This window comes from Gossypium hirsutum, chromosome A04, assembly GCF_007990345.1.
Source record: "Gossypium hirsutum isolate 1008001.06 chromosome A04, Gossypium_hirsutum_v2.1, whole genome shotgun sequence".
NCBI classification, from domain to species: domain Eukaryota; kingdom Viridiplantae; phylum Streptophyta; class Magnoliopsida; order Malvales; family Malvaceae; genus Gossypium; species Gossypium hirsutum.
In genome coordinates, this window is record NC_053427.1 from 9,095,955 (window position 1) to 9,114,955 (window position 19,001).

General features: G+C 33.6%; 1 non-coding gene across 1 annotated transcript; it reads right to left on the reverse strand.

The window, feature by feature from the left end:
- Window positions 1-18,099: 18,099 nt before the first annotated feature.
- On the reverse strand, window positions 18,100-18,206 carry LOC121228712 (small nucleolar RNA R71). Its single transcript, XR_005926287.1, has one exon. It is a non-coding gene; the product is annotated as a small nucleolar RNA R71 (small nucleolar RNA).
- Window positions 18,207-19,001: the final 795 nt, after the last annotated feature.

The window sequence follows — 19,001 nt, forward strand, 5'->3', positions numbered from 1 at the left end:
AAAAAAAATAGAGAGAAAGAGAATAGAAAAAATTAGTTTTTCAAGCTTAGTGCAGCAGTGATCAAATCTTCGATCGAAGGTCCATCCGTGGTTCGATTGAGCTGATTTTTGGACAGCAGCTAGGTGATAAGGTGTTCTTGACTTTGTACGGTCGGATTTTTCATCCGAGACTTGTAGCGTCGGAAATACCCATTTTTCAGCAGCTACGTTTTTGGTGATGTTCTCTCATTTTTCTCTCTTTTGCTAAAGATTACATATTGTTAGCCTTGTCGGAGTTGAATGCTTGTTGTAGGCTTGATATTGTGATCTTGTAGTTGAACATTTGATGATAGTGGAACTCTTTATCGGACTCTAAAGTCCCGTGGTTTTTACCCTTGATTTAGAGGGGTTTTCCACGTAAAAATACCGGTCTCTATTTATTTTTGTTGTGGTTGCATTAGTTGATTTGTGGTTGATTAAGGTTGCTAGAGAACATATCTTGTGCTATTGTGCTTGCCATAATTTTTTACAGGAGTTATAAGGAGAGAAAGAACACCGGTTGTGCTTTCGCTTTGTTTCAGTTGTTCGGTTTCTTCCCAACAGGAAACTCCGAAATGATTATATTACATCCTTTTAGGTATGGCTTACCAACAATTGGTATTATCATAGTACTAATAGTCTTAACTATTATGTATAGAAGATGCCAAAGAAGGAGTACAACTCTACCAATTAAATATGAGTTGTTGTCTTTGAAAACACTGAGAAGAATTTCACATGATGAACTTTCACAAGCAACTAATGGATTTGAGGAAAGCAATATGCTTGGTTTAGGGAGTTTTGGAGATGTATATAAGGGGAGGCTTTCAGATGGAATAGAAGTTTCAATAAAAGTTTTCAATTTGCAAACAGAGGGAGCATTTAGGAGTTTTGACATTGAATGTGATGCTATGCGTAATATAGTTCATTGTAATATTGTGAAGGTCATTACTTGCTGCTCAAGTGTTGACTTCAAAGCCTTAGTGCTTGATTACATGTCTAATGAAAAGCTCGAGAAATGGTTATATTCTGAAAATTGTTTCCTTGATATCATACAGAGGGTCAACATAATGATAGATGTTGCGGTAGCTATAGAACACCTCCACAATGGACATCCAATACCCTATAATTCATTGTGACATAAAACTAAGCAATATTTTACTAGATGAAGACATGGTTGCACATGTTCGAGATTTTGGCGTTGCCAAATTGTTGGGAGAAGGTGAAGTAATGAAGCAAACCATGACTCTTGCAACTGTCGGGTATATGGCACAGGTGAATTCTTTTTTATTTTTGCATGATTGTTTTCCTAATTTGATTGTATATTTTTGTTTCCTGTGTATGTGGATATATATTTGAATAAGCATTTTAGAAATGATTGAGGATTAATGATGTTCTAATTATACTTGAAATGCAGAATTTGGATCAGTAGGAATTTTTTCTATAAAATCTGACGTCTATAGTTGTGGGATCGTCCTTATAGAAACTTTCACAAAGAAAAAGCCAACTGATAATTATTTTGCAGAAGAAATGATAAGGCATTGGATGGAATGTTCATTACCTAAAGGAGTGATAGAAATTGCAGATGCTGATTTATTAAGAAGAGAGGACGAGTACTTGGTTGTTAAAGCGAACTGTATTTCATCCATCATGAAGTTGGCTTTGAATTGTTTAGCTGAGTTACCAGGAGAAAGAAAAGATATGAAAGATGTTGTGGTTGAGCTAAAGAAAATCAAACAAAGGTTGCTAAATAAAGAGGGTAAGTAATGAGCATCTTTAATCTATCCTAGCATTTTACTCACATATATCTAATATGCCGGGTTTGTCTTATAAATCGTCAATATTAAAAAAAAAATTTCTTTCTTTCACTCAATCATTTACTCTCTTTAGAATTCAAACTTCTTTTGCAAAATCAAGATGGAAACCAATAAAATGAGTAGCAGACCTTCTCATGAAATACTGTCTAGCAAACAACACTTAGAAGGTCTATCCTGAATGAGATTATCTCCTTCAACAAAAAGTCAAATACAAAGCCTGTTATGGGTGATCATAGTTTAACCAGTTAATGGCATAAAAACTTTATCCATTTTGAAGTGTTTTTTGAGTCTTTTTCTTCATTTTCTTCTAGATTGTTCAATGTAGAGACAAGTCTAACACAATGGTCTTAATTGAGCTAGCTTGTCTCGCAAGGTAATTTGCTATTTTACATTTATGTAGAGTTATTTAGGGTGTTTTCTATTTAATATTACCATAATTGAAGATTTCATTTATAATCTAATCTAAATGTGTTTTTGTCTAGTGGTTGTTGATCGAGGAAAACTAAAGGAGACCAATAAGAAGAAGTGAAACTCCGCATGCTTTACTATCATGTGCTACAAAACAAAAACTATTTTCTGGATGAATTTTTTTATTGGGATATCAATGTTTTATGGATTATGCTATTTTTCTAATTCAAGAGAAGATTTTCTCAAAATTGCATGCAAAATCAAAGTCTACATATATACTACCAAGTACGGAGCAATATTTCCTATGATGGAAGTTCTCCCAATGCTCAGCTTAATCAACTTTAATGCTCCGTGGATTTGATTTGTCTCTGCAAATTTTAAAGACTCTTTTTGATTGTTCAATTGCCTTTGGGCCTTTCAGAGAAGTTTAGCAAGCGTACAAATCATTTAATTGCCTTTGGACCTCCCATGAAATTTGTATGTATGAAACTTACAATATAGGGCTTGAATTGCATAATTATATTATATATAATGAATAATTTGCTTCTTTTTCACCCTCTCCACCAAAATAACCATTAACATCGTTAAAATCACTGGTTTGATCCAAATGACTGCCCTTTATCTATTTGATAAGACAACTCTTATGTCCCAAAACATATAGATATTTGAATATATAAAATTCAAACCTTTTATAGTGATAATTATCTTTTTCAGAAGTAATCAAATAAGAATCTATTTTCTTTAACTTACGTAAATTAATACTAACGTTTATAATGCCATAAAAAAGAAACTTATATCGTGTGACACACATGGTTTGGCACATGACCATGTGTCATACACGGCCTAGTACACGACTTAGCACATGGTCGTGTGGCATCGACAAACAAATTTTTAACTTTTTGCCGTTCACTATTTATCGAGCTTTCCGTTATACACCTGATCTGATTTTAGTGTGAATGCAACCACGAAACTTCCAATACTACTAAACGAATAGCAACTACGCAAAATTTATGTTGCTGTAGGAACACCAATCGCCTCTCGATCTTCCCCTAAAATATATTGAATTAATTAATTAATATAACACACAAATTTTTGCACCACAACCTCAAAATTCCAACATCCCAAACACCCAATGAACACTTTCAACAAAAGAACTAAATAAAAACAATAAAACCTTACCTCTACGGATAGAAACCGAACAAACAGAAGCAATAGAATCAAAACCGATTGAAAACGATGGCAAAAGGAGAAAAGAACGCAAGAAACAAAAACAACAAAAATAAAAGATGAAGAGCTGAACGTGAAAAGAAAGAAAAGAAATAATAATAATAATAATAAAACAAAACAAATGGGAACGTGGGAATAGGGGAACTTTGGGAAAAAATAAAATAAAATTAAAAGAATAAAATAATATATTTTTTAATAAAAAATTAAAAAATTAAAACAAACTTAAGCTACCCAAAACTCCACTATCGGATCCTTATCCAAACAGATTTTTTCTTTCGAATTTAAAATGAAAACATAATTCCGAAGGATAAACTAAAGTCCTACCATTAAACTATTAGGTTTACTGTTGTCGTTAATTGAACGAAAATAATATATAAACCAGATGTTCAAAGATAGGGGTTTAGGAAAAAAAATAGTAAAAATACAAGGAAAATGATCACACATAAACACAATACTTAACCACTGAACCAAATTAATTCACTTAACAAAATTTCCACAATCTTAACTAAAAATTAGGATGTGACCACTATTGATTTCACTAACCCAAATTCTCCTAACCAGATTTTTGAGATGTGACCATCAATGTTGAAATTTCTGATCGCGCTACAACTTTTGAATTAACCAAAATAAAAAATAGTCTAAATGAAACGATCAAAAATCAAAAATCTTATTCTTTAACTGATTTTTTTTAATATTTAAACAAAAACCATCAAAATTTTTTGAATAAGATTCAAAACTAAACTTTATAAAACTAGTTTCTTTAAACATGTATCATTGTGAATAGAGCTGTGCATGGGCCGGGCTGGGCCCAGACAAAATTTTAGACCCGTTTTTTATGCCCGGGCTCGACCAGGCCCGAAATATGGGCCTAAAAATTTGTCCAAGCCCAGCCCGAAATAAAATTGTTAAGCCCGAGCCCAGCTCAGCCCGGCCCACATTAAAATTTTTTAGCTTATTTCATTAAATAAAAAAATTTAAAATATAATAAATCAAATACATTTAAAACAAATATTAAAACAAGAAACAAATAAAAAATGATACTAAAACAATTCTTAAAACAATACACAAATTGAAAATATAATAAAAAGTGATTATATTAAAATTGAAAATAAAATGTAAATATGATTAAAAATAAAAATATATATATTTAGTATATAATTCGGGCCGGGCCCGGGCCAAAAAAGTTTTACCCGAGCCCGGCCCGTTTTCTAAACGGGCCTCTTTTTTTGTCCAAACTCATATTTCAAGCCTATATTTTTACTCGAACCCTCCAATTTGTCGAACGGGCCTTCAGACCGGGCCGGATAGCCCGGCCCAAGCACACCTCTAATTGTGAATATGAAAACGCGGCAAAACACCCACGAAATCATGGAAATATATATAATCCATAATAGCATGCTAATTTTTAATAAAAACAAAAAAATATATATCCGACCTTCCCTCAGGCAATTAACATACGACCAAAACTTCAGTTCATAATAGAGCAATAGTTAAGAATTAAAAAAAAAAACTCATCTTTAAATCTTTGGCATTTTATCACGTGCTTTTAATTTCACTAATAATAATAATAATAATAATAATAATAATAATAATAATAATAATAATAATATACTGTGAAAAAAAAGGAAAATTGAAGGCATGAAAAGAAGTTTCTTTCTTGATACGGCACTTGAACCCTACAAGGCCCTTTTTTTTTAATAACTAGTAAGCATCGCCCTCGCTCCTCTTTGGGGGTAAATATTTTTGTTTAATGTGAAATTTGTTTAGAAATTATCATAATTTAGACTACAAAAAATAAAAAATAAGAGTGCTTAAAGTGGCTCATTTTTTAATATGAAAAGGTGTTTACAATAACTTACTACAATGAGGTAAAAATAATTGCATACATCATTTTCAACATAAATGTTTCTGTATTACAATGAGATTGCGAGAAAAGAGACTTACAGACACTATTTGTAGTTTTAGTATTACAAAAAGAAGGGCAAAAGGAAACATTTCATTTATTACCATACATCATTTTCAGCTATAATGTCACAAAGAGTTGAGGAAGGTATAAAAAAGAGTTGCCTTTGATTCCTCTGTAGACACGACTCCTGCAACTAAAAAAAAAAAAACAAAAACAATCTAACAACTTAAATGTACAATCACTACTTAGGCTAAGATCACTGACAAAGTAAGCTGAATAAAACAAACCTAAGGTGGGATAAAATCAATGATTCAACTCTATTCCGATTTTGGTATAAATAATATATGTTTAAATACAGATATGCACTACTAAAAACAAGTTCAACATGTCGATGAAAATATGGGAGAAGAACAATTTATAGATTTGGCTTTTGTTGTAAATGTAAAAAGAAAGGTACGTGTTTATTACCTTTACCATATCCTAAAGCACTATAATTTCATCTCAACATATTCCCTGTCCTACATGACCAAAATCAACATTTACTTACCTACTGAGGCTGAGAATTAAGAACAATAATTTTATAATAATAATTTATCTTATAAGAAACTAAAAATCAAACAAAATTTACACCAAACTTGAATTGAGGTACTTATCTAAGGCTTTATTTCAAGTAAAGGTTGAGCCCGTGGAAAGGGTAAAATAAAGAGGAAATTGACACCGCCCATGAGGAAAACGCACAACTTGTAAACCAAGCAGGCAACAACATAGGGGAAGTACCAAGAAAGCAACAATTTTAGAAATATGAGAGTGACTTGTCATGGAACTAACTAAAAATTTGACACACGCAAGTGCACCTATCAATTAATAGTATAGTTACATTGAGCAATGATATCGTTCCCATGAAGACTAAAAATATTAGTAATTACTCTCTTTCTATTATTTAACCGAATAATTAGAGTGATTATTATAACTAATATTAACAAAATTAATTAACTAACGAACCCGACAAAGAACAAATCGTGAAAATAATTGATTAACAACCAAGAAGCGAAACAATACCCAGGAAAGAATTCACCTAGCTTTCATCTGTCACTATCAATCTAAATTACTCAATTTCAGGAAAGAATTCACCTAGATTTCATCTGTCACTATCAATTTAAAGTACACAATTTCTTAACTTAGCAACTTTATCCATAGAAATCCCTAAATTATGCAAATATCTCTTTCTAGTATAAGAGAAACTGGCTCTAGTTGATTAATTGAAATTTTTTCTAATTAAAACCCCAGTTATCGCATTAATTCATGCTATGGATTCCCCTATTAGATTTGACTCTAATATGATATATTTGTGTCATTCTATTTCTAGGATTACATGCAACTCCACTCAACTATGCAAGATCTACTCTTAAACAAGGTCTATTCAACCTCCGATTAAGCACATCAAACATGGATCAATAATCTAGAAATATCAAACCAATAATTAAGCACACATAATTAAGAACAAGAAAACCAAATATTTATTGCATAAAATAAAAATCAAATGATAGAATCTATCATAAGGTTCATCTCTCTTAGGTATTTAGAAAATTAGTCCATGCTTAAAAATAAAAACAACCAAAGGGAAGTATAACCAAAAGAAATAACGAAACTCATGATAATCTCCTAAGAAATCAACCGAGAATCTTTAATGTTGACGGAAGTCTGCTTCAGAGTCGGTTTCAATGGTGCTTTTAGAGTTGTTTTCTTAAATATTCTATTAAGGTTCTGTCCTATCTTTTTATTTTTGTCACATGTAAGTCTTAGAATACCTAAAAAACCTAAATTCGCATTTTTTCGCAGTTCAGAGTGCAAATCCACGAAATCAATACGGCCTGCCAAATGGCCCGTGTGGGAGGCCGTGTGGGTCATATGGTCTTGTGGAATAGGTCAACCTGTGTGGGTCTTGTAGTTTGCTCCTATTTTTCAATTTTCGCTTGTTTTTTGCTTCTTTTCCTCCCAAATGCTTTATTAAGAATAAAAACACGAATTGAAAGGATTAGGAGCATAAAATTCACAATTAATATCGAATAATCAACCAAAAACACATTAAGAATGAGGTTAAAACATATTACTTTTAGCACTTATCAAATATCCCCACACTTAAGCATTTGCTTGTCCTCAAGAAAAATTCTCAACCCTTATTCAAGTTAACTCCTTCAATTTATTGTTTTCATCGACAATGTCTTAGGAATAATCTACAGATAAGCATGCATTGGAAATTGAAACTAGCATGACACTAAAGAATAAAAACAATCTAAGCAGAAATTTTTAAAGCATAAAAAACATAGACGTCTCCTCTATCTCAATAATTACCTGAAATTCAAACTCAACAAGAAGCAATACCCTAACTAAGGCTCATTCAATGCACTCAAAGTGTTTAAGGATCAAGTAATGGGCATTCGATAGTCGAACGGAAAATGTGACTATCATAAGCTTGCTTGAAAAACCAAATCTCCACCATTATAAAAAAAATTGAGATGACACAACAATCAAGAGGTCTTTAGAAACTTGTAACGGAGCTTAGGTTAAGGGTACAGAAAATGTCAAAAATGTTTGTTACAATCAAGAGTCAAGTTGATAAGTTACCAAACCATAAAAAGATAGTTGTTGAATTAAAAGAATTTACATCAACAAGAAATAAAGAATGAAAACGAGCTTTTCAATAGAATAAGAAACTAACGATTCAAGCTCAATCAAAATTTTTTTACTTCATTTCTTTTTTCTTTTTCTTTTTTCTTTTTTTTCTTTTTACGAGTGAAGTAAAAATCAGCAATGCAAATGATGAAATCAAATCTCGACAAAAAGGGAGTAAATAAAAAAATATACAAATTAATGTGGGTTATGTTAACATGAATGATTGTTAAAAAAATGTGTTAGGATCAATAGGGTTTACTAAGGGATAATACAACAGGTAAGTTGTGTTAAAGGTTAGGCGGATTAAATCCCACCTGCCTCTATCATCTCAGTATATCAACTCAATAATATGGTGTCGACATGTATAACCGAAGCAAATTCTAGAATAACAAATCAAATTGACATACTTACAACCAAAAATAAAATGAGCACGAAAAAAAATATATGCTCTATAAGCTCAAAAGCACGCAAAAAAAATTGTGGTTTTGATTCGAACTTGTAAGTTTAAAATTTCAAGATAATGCATCGGTTCAGGGAGACAACTTAAAACAATAATTTCTGAAAGAACAGTTTATCACTGTTAACTCTCTCTCGTGTCTTAAAGTATAAATCACACAATACACAAAAACCCAAAAATAATTCCCAAACAAAATCAATAAAAAAACTCCAAATTAAAAAAAAATAACTTTAATGGTAGGTATGACAAAAATACTTAAACACAAATAACAATCCAGAGACAATACCATATAAGCATATAAAATCCTCTCCACACTTAAGATGTACATTTCCCTCAATGTAGAAACAAATATAAACCAATAAGAACAAAATCATAGGGGTGGGAGAGAACTAAAATTGCCCTGAATTTGGATGAATTCGCCGAAATAGTAAAATCCAGAAACGTAGTAGATTCTAAGTGAAGTATATGTTTCCAAGCATACTGATAAGAAGATAGACAAATATAAATAAGATAAAGAGATAACAAAATAGAAAAAAAACCAACAAAATAATAAAAATAAAATAAAACATATAAGTCTCACAAATAAAAAAATAACAATAAAAATAAAATTACAACTAAAAATAAAAATAAATAAAACAAAAAACTATATAAAGTCAAGGATCAACATCGTGCAAGGTGTCAGGATCGTGAGGCACATGATCGAGTGGAGAAATATGAAAATGTTGGCATATCTACTACAGATACGGCTTAATGTGATCGATCCACCTTGATTGCTACTGCTGAAGGCGATAGATATCCTCAAGTCTAATTGTATGTGCAGGTGCAACAATAGAGTGATTGGCTAAAAGATCGAGAATGAGTCACAGTGGTGGTGGAAGGTCATCATCTAGATGCTCATCGTCCCCATGTTGTTTGGTTGGATGCAACAACACATATTGATCACCGAAAGCCCTTGGCTGACGGGCAACCATCCTCATATGTTTCATTATACTTAAGCCCTGTGATGCCATGTCCCTAACCAAACTAAGAGTACCAATCTACTAGGGGGTCTCGAGGAGGCTGAAGTAACAAGCCAAGCGTGTTACATATGGCCCTATACAAATAAGTCATTTTTGTAGTCGCTCACTCAGATGATGCATCACTGGGACACGAAATGGGTTGGATCAATCAAGTATTGCTCATGCATGCTCCATAAGAAGTAGGCATCTAAAGTGCCTGCGACACTCGTACTCTCCTTCTGACCAGTCAGAGTGTGAGCTAAAATGGCATAAATGTAGCACAAGGCCGGAGGTAGGCACTGACCCTTGGACTGACTCGGGTTGTACAGAATGACAACCTTAGATATGTCAGACAAGTAGAGAGGGGTCAGTCAATGGATGAGCCACGGGAGGGTGGAGAACTTGAATGTAGCCAAGAAATCATCAGAATAAATGTCGAGAGCAACCCAAATCCCACAATACTCAAATACTGAGTGACATCCCTAAGATGGACTGAGATCGCTCGTGGGTTATCCTTCAACAATAGCACTGTTTGTAGGAAGAAAATGGAGCAAAACTCTAAAGTAAGATCAATATATATTGACTCCACGATCGCGAAGAATCGTTCCCATGGAGTCACGTCCAATTGAGTATGAACCAATGAAAATAAACCCACTATCTGAAATGCTTCTCAATAGATACACTGACCCAAACCCGATGATCTGTCCTTTAGGTGGTAGTAACTCTCCTTGTGTGTTGGATGGTCGAATCTGAGGTATCGGTGGTGAGTGATTGCGGTCTGAGTGGATGAAGATGAAGCAAAATGTTTTAGCATCATTTTTAATGCATTTTTGGATGATTATTCAATTTAAAATGGTGAATTTTATGCTCCTAATCCTTTAAATTTATGTTTCTATACTTGAGAGAGTATTTGGGAGCAAAATGAGCGAAAAACAAGTGAAAATTGGAAAATTAGAAAATCAAAGCAAGTTTCAAGAGCGGCATGGATTGGGCCATTAAACATGGGCTGGGCACACGACCGTGTGGAAATTACAAATTGTACTCCAAACCAATGGGAAAATGCATTTTTTAGGTTTTTTGGGATATTTTAAGACCTATATATGACATAGATAAGAAGAGGGGAGTGAGCCTTCATAAAATTGTGAAGAAAACAACTCGAAAAATACCGTTGAAACTGATTCTAAAGCAAGTTTCCATCAAGATTGAAGATCTCCTTCTGATTTGAGTTTCTTTATTTCCTATGGTTATACTGTCTTTGAGATTTTTTTATTTGTTATTATGAACTAAATTTCTAAATACCTAGGGAGATGAACCTTATGATGAATTCTATTATTTGACTTCTATTTTTACGCAATAAATACTTGGGTCTTATTCTCAATTATGTGTGCTTAATTCTTGGTTTGATATTTCTATATTATTAATACATGTTTGATGTGCTTAAATCAGAGGAGGAATAGACCCTATTTAAGAGTAAATCTAGTGTAATTGAGTGAAGTTGCATACACTCCTAGAAATAGGACGATATAAATCTATTGAATTAGAGTTGAATATAATAGGGGAACCATAGATTGAGTTAATCCAATAATATAGGTATTAATTAGAAAGAAACTTCAATTAATTAATCTAGAGTCAGTTGCTTTTAGTCTTGAAGAGAGATATTAACATAATTTCGGGATTTCTACAGATCAAGATCTTTAGTGAATAAATTGCATAATTTAGATTGATAATGACAGATGAAGTCTAGCTGAATTCTTTCCTGGGTATTGTTTCGCTACTTGGGTAGTTAATTAATTTAGTTAATTTTAGTTTTAATCAATCACTCAAATTTATCAGTTAAATAATAGAAAGACGGTAATTACTTGTACTTTTAGTCTTCGTGGGAACGATATCTTTGCTCCCCGTAGCTATACTATTAATTGAAATGTGCACTTGACTTTGTTAGATTTTTAGTTAGTTTAGGATAGCATTAAGTTCTGTTTAGAAATATGTTCTATATGACAAATGGATTTGACCATCTTGACTTAAACTTTGCAGGGAAAATTCGTAGATATAACTTGTTCATCAGCACTTTGTCCCCAACTTTGAGTTGGTTCTTCCTCTTGAAATGCACACCATGACATCGCTATGTTATTTATTTGAACATCCTCGGGTTCTCATAAGCCTTTATTCGCCATTCATCTAATTAATCAAGCTGCACCATTCTCCCTTCACCTTGAACAATATATTGTTCTAACATGTATTCATGAGTAATTTCCCACAAAGAATGTTGAGTCGTATGATTACTAACATTAATGGAATAAAAATTATCATCTCACTCACTAGAAACTCTCACAAAATCACGTGCTTGAAGAGTAACCTCTTCATCACTTACCCTCAGCATAAGTTCACTATTTCCCAAATCAATAATATTTCTAGCAGTGGCTAAAAATGGCCGACCTAAGATTATGGGTACCTTAATATCCTCATCCATATCCAATATAACGAAGTAAAAAATGAATATAAATTTATCGAATTTAACAAGTACATCTTCAATAATACCCCTAAGATACTTAATTGATCAGTTAGCTAATTGAATACTTATCCTAGTAGGTTTTGGTTCCCCGAGGATATGTTGTTTGAGCATTTTATAAGGCATAATTTTTGTAATAGCACCCAAATCAGCAAAAATATTTTCTACATTTAAGCAACCAATCAAACAAGGAATAGTAAAACTCCCTAGATCTTTACAAATGGTGGGTAGTGTAACACCCCAAACCCGGCCTAGATGTTAAGGTCAAATATGGACAGTTACACTAAACTATGTATGAGAAGTCCAATTTTTTGTAATTAGGATTCAAGCAATCCAAAATCATTTAAACATTTGTAAACAAACCATAAAGATCCAATCTTTTTGAAAAGAACAATAATCCAAAAGTTTACAATAGTATAAATCCAGTTAAAATAGTAGAATGACTAAAAAAAATGTTTGAGCTCCAGATACTTTGACCCGCCTAAGTTTGAGGGTCACCTGAAATCTAAACAAACAAACAGAATGAGTTTGCAAGCTCAATGTGTAACATATTTAGACAATTTAACAAAAAAGATCATAGACATGCTTTTGGCTCTTTATTCAGACAAATTTTAGAGTCAAAACCAGAATAAAAAATAGTGTTTATCATATTTAGATTTAGAGCATATTAGATACAAACACAGAGCATATCAGATACAAATTCAAAGTCTTACCCCCATCCACTACACATCATCTCTGACCATCCTTACACATCATATAGGGTATCAATTACCCATCCATCCCTACACACCATATGGTGATTGTTTATCACATTTTAGAATATTTGTATACTAATTGACAAATTAGAGTGTAATAAATCGCTAGAATCAAATATGAACGTGGTTTAGCCACTAGAATCGACAGATTAGTGATAAACCTTAATTTATACATATTTTTACCCCATGTTTAACGCATTTTATAGATGATTTCCATTAGAATTGGTGAATTCGATGCTCCTAATGCTTTAATTTCATGTTTTATATTTAGAAGAGCATAGGAGAGCGAAAGGAACGAGAAACGGGCCAAAAATGGAGAAAATGGGCCAAAGTACGAAATTAACACGGCCTGGACCTCCTCACACTGGCAGACCACACGGCCGTGTCAATTTGGCAGGCTCGAACACTGCCTGAAGTAATCCCACACGAGTGTGTCCCTGCCGAGCCTAAGTTGAGTCCAATTCGGAAAAGGCTAATTTTGAGGGCTCTTAGGCATTCCAAAGCCTATAAATACACCCTAGAGGAGGAAGAAAAGGGGGACACACAGGAAGGGAGTAAGAAATTACTCCAAGGAAGCCGATTGATCCATCTTAGAAGCCGAATTCATCATCAAGACTGAAGATCTCTTCTCAATTTCCTCTTCAGGAGTTTTGGGATTTCTTAATGTTTTGTATTCTTTATTATTCTGAGATGTTTTCTTATTTAGTTATGAACTAAAACCCCTAAATACCTAAGGGGAATGAAGCCTAAGATGAATCTTGTTATTATTTTCTAAATTTTATGATAAATATTTAACTTGTTCTTAATTATGTGTTCTTAATTCTTGTTTTGATATCCCAAGATAGTGATTCAAGATAAGGTTTTATTCAGAGGAGGAATAGACCTTGTCTAAGAGAACATTTGTCATAATTAAGCGGAGTTGTTTGCGCGCCTAGACATAGGGTGACAAGATTTTACCGGATTAAGGTGAAACCTAATAAGGGGATCCATAGATCGAGTTAATGCAACCCTAGGGTGTTACTTAGAGAAAGGTTTCAATTATTCAATCTAGGGATTAGACGTTATTAGTCTTGAATTAGGGATCTCTACGGAACAAGTTGAATGAATAAATCGTCTGATTCGTAGCTAGAATAACAAGTAAAGTCTAGGTGAATTTTTCTTTAGGCATTGTCTTAATTCAATCGATTTTCCCAAAAGCAATTCCCCAATTCCATTCTCTATGAGTTCTTAGTTTAGATAATTAGTTAGTTAAAACAAAACCTCTTTATTCTTAGGCTAGATAATAAAAAGACAGTCATTACTAGTACTTTTAGTTCCTTTGGGTTCGACAATCCGGTCTTGCTAAAACTATACTACTGTTCGATAGGTACACTTGCCTACATCGCGATAATAGTTAGTTTCAAGAACGATTAATTATAAATATTTAAAACCTATCACGAAATCACGCGATCAAGTTTTTGGCGGCGTTGCCGGGGAACTAAGTTATTAGGAACGCTCAATTTTTATTACTTTAGCCATTTATTTTTCTTGTAAGTTAATTTATTATTATTATTTATTAATTTACTTTTTCTTTCTCTTGGCAGGTTTTTATAGTTTATGACTAGAAGAAACCCGTCAGGACCACTACTTTTTGACGAAGAAATCGATCGCACAGTTCGCAGAAACCAAAGAGAAATAAGACGAAGCTTAATATACATGGAGAACGAGGAAGAGGACGATACTCAACCCCCAACCGAAGAGATGGCTAAAAACCAAGACAATCAGCTACCTCCTATAATTACGGTTAATCAAAATCCTGTTCCACGCACTATGTATGATTATGCTAAACCTTCTTTAACATGAACTGAATCGAGCATAGTTAGACCTACTGTAGCTGCAAATACTTTTGAACTGAAACCTAACACAATTCAAATGATGCAACGGTTTGTTCAGTTTAATGGTTTGCAGGATGAAGATCCCAACGCTCACTTAGCAAACTTTTTGGAACTATGCGATACATTTAAAATACACACCATGACATCGCTATGTTATTTATTTGAACATCCTCGGGTTCTCATAAGCCTTTATTCGTCATTCATCTAATTAATCGAGCTGCACCATTCTCCCTTCACCTTGAACAATATATTGTTCTAACATGTATTCATGAGTAATTTCCCACAAAGAATGTTGAGTCGCATGATTACTAACATTAATGGAATAAAAATTATCATCTCACTCACTAGAAACTCTCACAAAATCACGTGCTTGAAGAGTAACCTCTTCATCACTTACCCTCAGCATAAGTTCACTATTACACACATCAATAATATTTCTAGCAGTGGCTAAAAATGGTCGACCTAAGATTATGGGTACCTTAATATCCTCATCCATATCCAATATAACGAAGTAAAAAATGAATATAAATTTATCGACTTTAACAAGTACATCTTCAATAATACCCCTAGGATACTTAATTGATTAGTTAGCTAATTGAATACTTATCCTAGTAGGTTTTGGTTCCCTGAGTCCATGTTGTTTGAGCATTTTATAAGGCATAATTTTTGTAATAGCACCCAAATCAGCCAAAAATTTTTCTACATTTAAGCAACCAATCAAACAAGGAATAGTAAAACTCCCTAGATCTTTACAAATGGTGGGTAGTGTAACACCCCAAACCCGGCCTAGATGTTAAGGTCAAATATGGACAGTTACACTAAACTATGTATAAGAAGTCCAATTTTTTGTAATTAAGATTCAAGCAATCCAAAATCATTTAAACATTTGTAAACAAACCATAAAGATCTAATCTTTTTGAAAAGAACAATAATCCAAAAGTTTACAATAATATAAATCCAGTTAAAATAGTAGAATGACTAAACAAAAACGTTTGAGCTCCAGATACTTCGACCCGCCTAAGTTTGAAGGTTACCTGAAATCTAAACAAATAAACAGAATGAGTTTGCAAGCTCAATGTGTAACATATTTAGACAATTTAACGAAAAAGATCATAGACATGCTTTTGGATCTTTATTAAGATAGATATTAGAGTCAAAACCAGAATAAAAAATAGTGTTTATCATATTTAGATTTAGAGCATATTAGATACAAACACAGAGCATATCATATACAAATTCAAAGTCTTACCCCCATCCACTACACACCATCTTTGACCATCCCTACACATCATATAGGGTATCAATTACCCATCCATCCCTACACACCATATGGTGATTGTTTGTCACATTTTAGAATATTTGTAGACTAATTGACAAATTAGAGTGTAATAAATCGCTAGAATCAAATATGAACGTAGTTTAGCCACTAGAATCGACAGATTAGTGATAAACCTTAATTTATACATATTTTTACCCCATGTTTAACGCATTTTATGGATGATTTCCATTAGAATTGGTGAATTCGATGCTCCTAATGCTTTAATTTCATGTTTTATATTTAGAAGAGCATAGGAGAGCGAAAGGAACGAGAAACGAGCCAAAAATGGAGAAAATGGGCCAAAGTACGAAATTAACACAGCCTGGACCTCCTCACGCTGGCAGACCACACGGCCATGTCAATTTGGCAGGCTCGAACACGGCCTGAAGTAATCCCACACGAGTGTGTCCCTGCCGAGCCTAAGTTGAGTCCAATTCGGAAAAGGCTAATTTTGAGGGCTCTTAGGCATTCCAAAGCCTATAAATACACCCTAGAGGAGGAAGAAAAGGGGGACACACAGGAAGGGAGTAAGAAATTACTCCAAGGAAGCCGATTGATCCATCTTAGAAGCCGAATTCATCATCAAGACTGAAGATCTCTTCTCAATTTCCTCTTCAGGAGTTTTGGGTTTTCTTAATGTTTTGTATTCTTTATTATTCTGAGATGTTTTCTTATTTAGTTATGAACTAAAACCCCTAAATACCTAAGGGGAATGAAGCCTAAGATGAATCTTGTTATTATTTTCTAAATTTTATGATAAATATTTAACTTGTTCTTAATTATGTGTTCTTAATTCTTGTTTTGATATCCCAAGATATTGATTCAAGATAAGGTTTTATTCAGAGGAGGAATAGACCTTGTCTAAGAGAACATTTGTCATAATTAAGCGGAGTTGTTTGCGCGCCTAGACATAGGGTGACAAGATTTTACCGGATTAAGGTGAAACCTAATAAGGGGATCCATAGATCGAGTTAATGCAACCCTAGGGTGTTACTTAGAGAAAGGTCTCAATTATTCAATCTAGGGATTAGACGTTATTAGTCTTGAATTAGGGATCTCTACGGAACAAGTTGAATGAATAAATCGTCCGATTCGTAGCTAGAATAACAAGTAAAGTCTAGGTGGATTTTTCCTTAGGCATTGCCTTAATTCAATCGATTTTCCCAAAAGCAATTCCCCAATTCCATTCTCTATGAGTTCTTAGTTTAGATAATTAGTTAGTTAAAACAAAACCTCTTTATTCTTAGACTAGATAATAAAAAGATAGTCATTACTAGTACTTTTATTTCCTTTGGGTTCGACAATCCGTTCTTGCTAAAACTATACTACTGTTCGATAGGTACACTTGCCTACATCGCGATAATAGTTAGTTTCAAGAACAATTAATTATAAATATTTAAAACCTATCACGAAATCACGCGATCAAGTTTTTGGTGGCGTTGCCAGGGAACTAAGTTATTAGGAACGCTCAATTTTTATTACTTTAGCCATTTAATTTTCTTGCAATTTAATTTATTATTATTATTTATAAATTTACTTTTTCTTTCTCTTGGCAGGTTTTTATAGTTTATGACTAGAAGAAACCCGTCAGGACCACTACTTTTTAACGAAGAAATCGATCGCACAGTTCGTAGAAACCAAAGAGAAAGAAGACGAAGCTTAAGATACATAGAGAACGAGGAAGAGGACGATACTCAACCCCCAACCGAAGAGATGGCTAAAAACAAAGACAATCAGCTACCTCCTGTAATTGCGATTAATCAAAATCCTGCTCCACACACTATGTATGATTATGCAAAACCTTCTTTAACATGAACTGAATCGAGCATAGTTAGACCTGCTGTAGCTACAAATACTTTTGAACTGAAACCTAACACAATTCAAATGATACAACAGTTTGTTCAGTTTAATGGTTTCCAGGATGAAGATCCCAACGCTCACTTAGCAAACTTTTTGGAACTATGCGATACATTTAAAATCAATGGCATTTCTGATGATGCCATACGTCTTTGGTTGTTTCCCTTTTCATTGAGGAACAAGGCCAAACAGTGTTTGAACTCGTTACCACGAGGGTCAATCACTACTTGGAAACAAATGACCTAATAATTTCTATAAAAATATTTCTCGCTGGCTAAAACGGCCAAATTACGTAATGATATCTCTTCATTTATGCAAATGGACTTAAAAACTCTTTACGATGAATGGGAGAGATACAAGGACTTACTGAGAAAGTGCCCTCACCATGGGTTACCGCTTTGGCTATAGGTTCAAACGTTTCATAATGGTCTGAATCCTTCGACTCGGCAAATGGTTGACGCAGGTGCTGGTGAAACCATCAACAATAAAACACCTGAAGATGCTTATGTGTTTATAGAGGAGATGTCACTGAATAACTATCAGTGGCAAGTCATGAGAACTAAGCCAACTAAAACAACAGGCGTTTATAACGTTGATTTGGTTACTATGCTGTCAAACCAGGTAGAACTTCTAAATAAAAAGATTGATGGTTTACTTGGTTCTACTCAGGTACATCCAGTAATAAGGTGCGAGACGAATGGAGGAGGAGCATGCACAGAGTATCAACCCTTCAACTCTAGCATCGAGGAGGAACAAGTCCAATATATGGGTAACAATAACTCTTGATCCCAAAATAACCCGTATAGTAACACTTATAATGTAGGTTAGAGGAACCATCCCAATTTCTCGTGGGGCGGTCAAGGACATCAAAGACCACAACATCCTCCAGATTTTCAACAACCACCCTACCAACAGGAAAAGAAGCTTGAAGAGATGCTCATAAAGTTTATCTTGGTGTCAGAAAGTTGTTTCCAAAACACCGAGATAGTGCTTAAAAATCAACAAGCATCAATCCAATGGCTCGAAACTCAGGTAGGCCAACTTTCTAAACTAATCTCCGAATGACCACAAGGTAGCTTTCCAAGTAGCACTGAACCCAACCCAAGGGAACAACTCAACGCAATTAATATTCAAGATGATGAAAAAGTCGTTGAGCCAGAGCCAGAACGGAGGCAAGAAACCGTAAT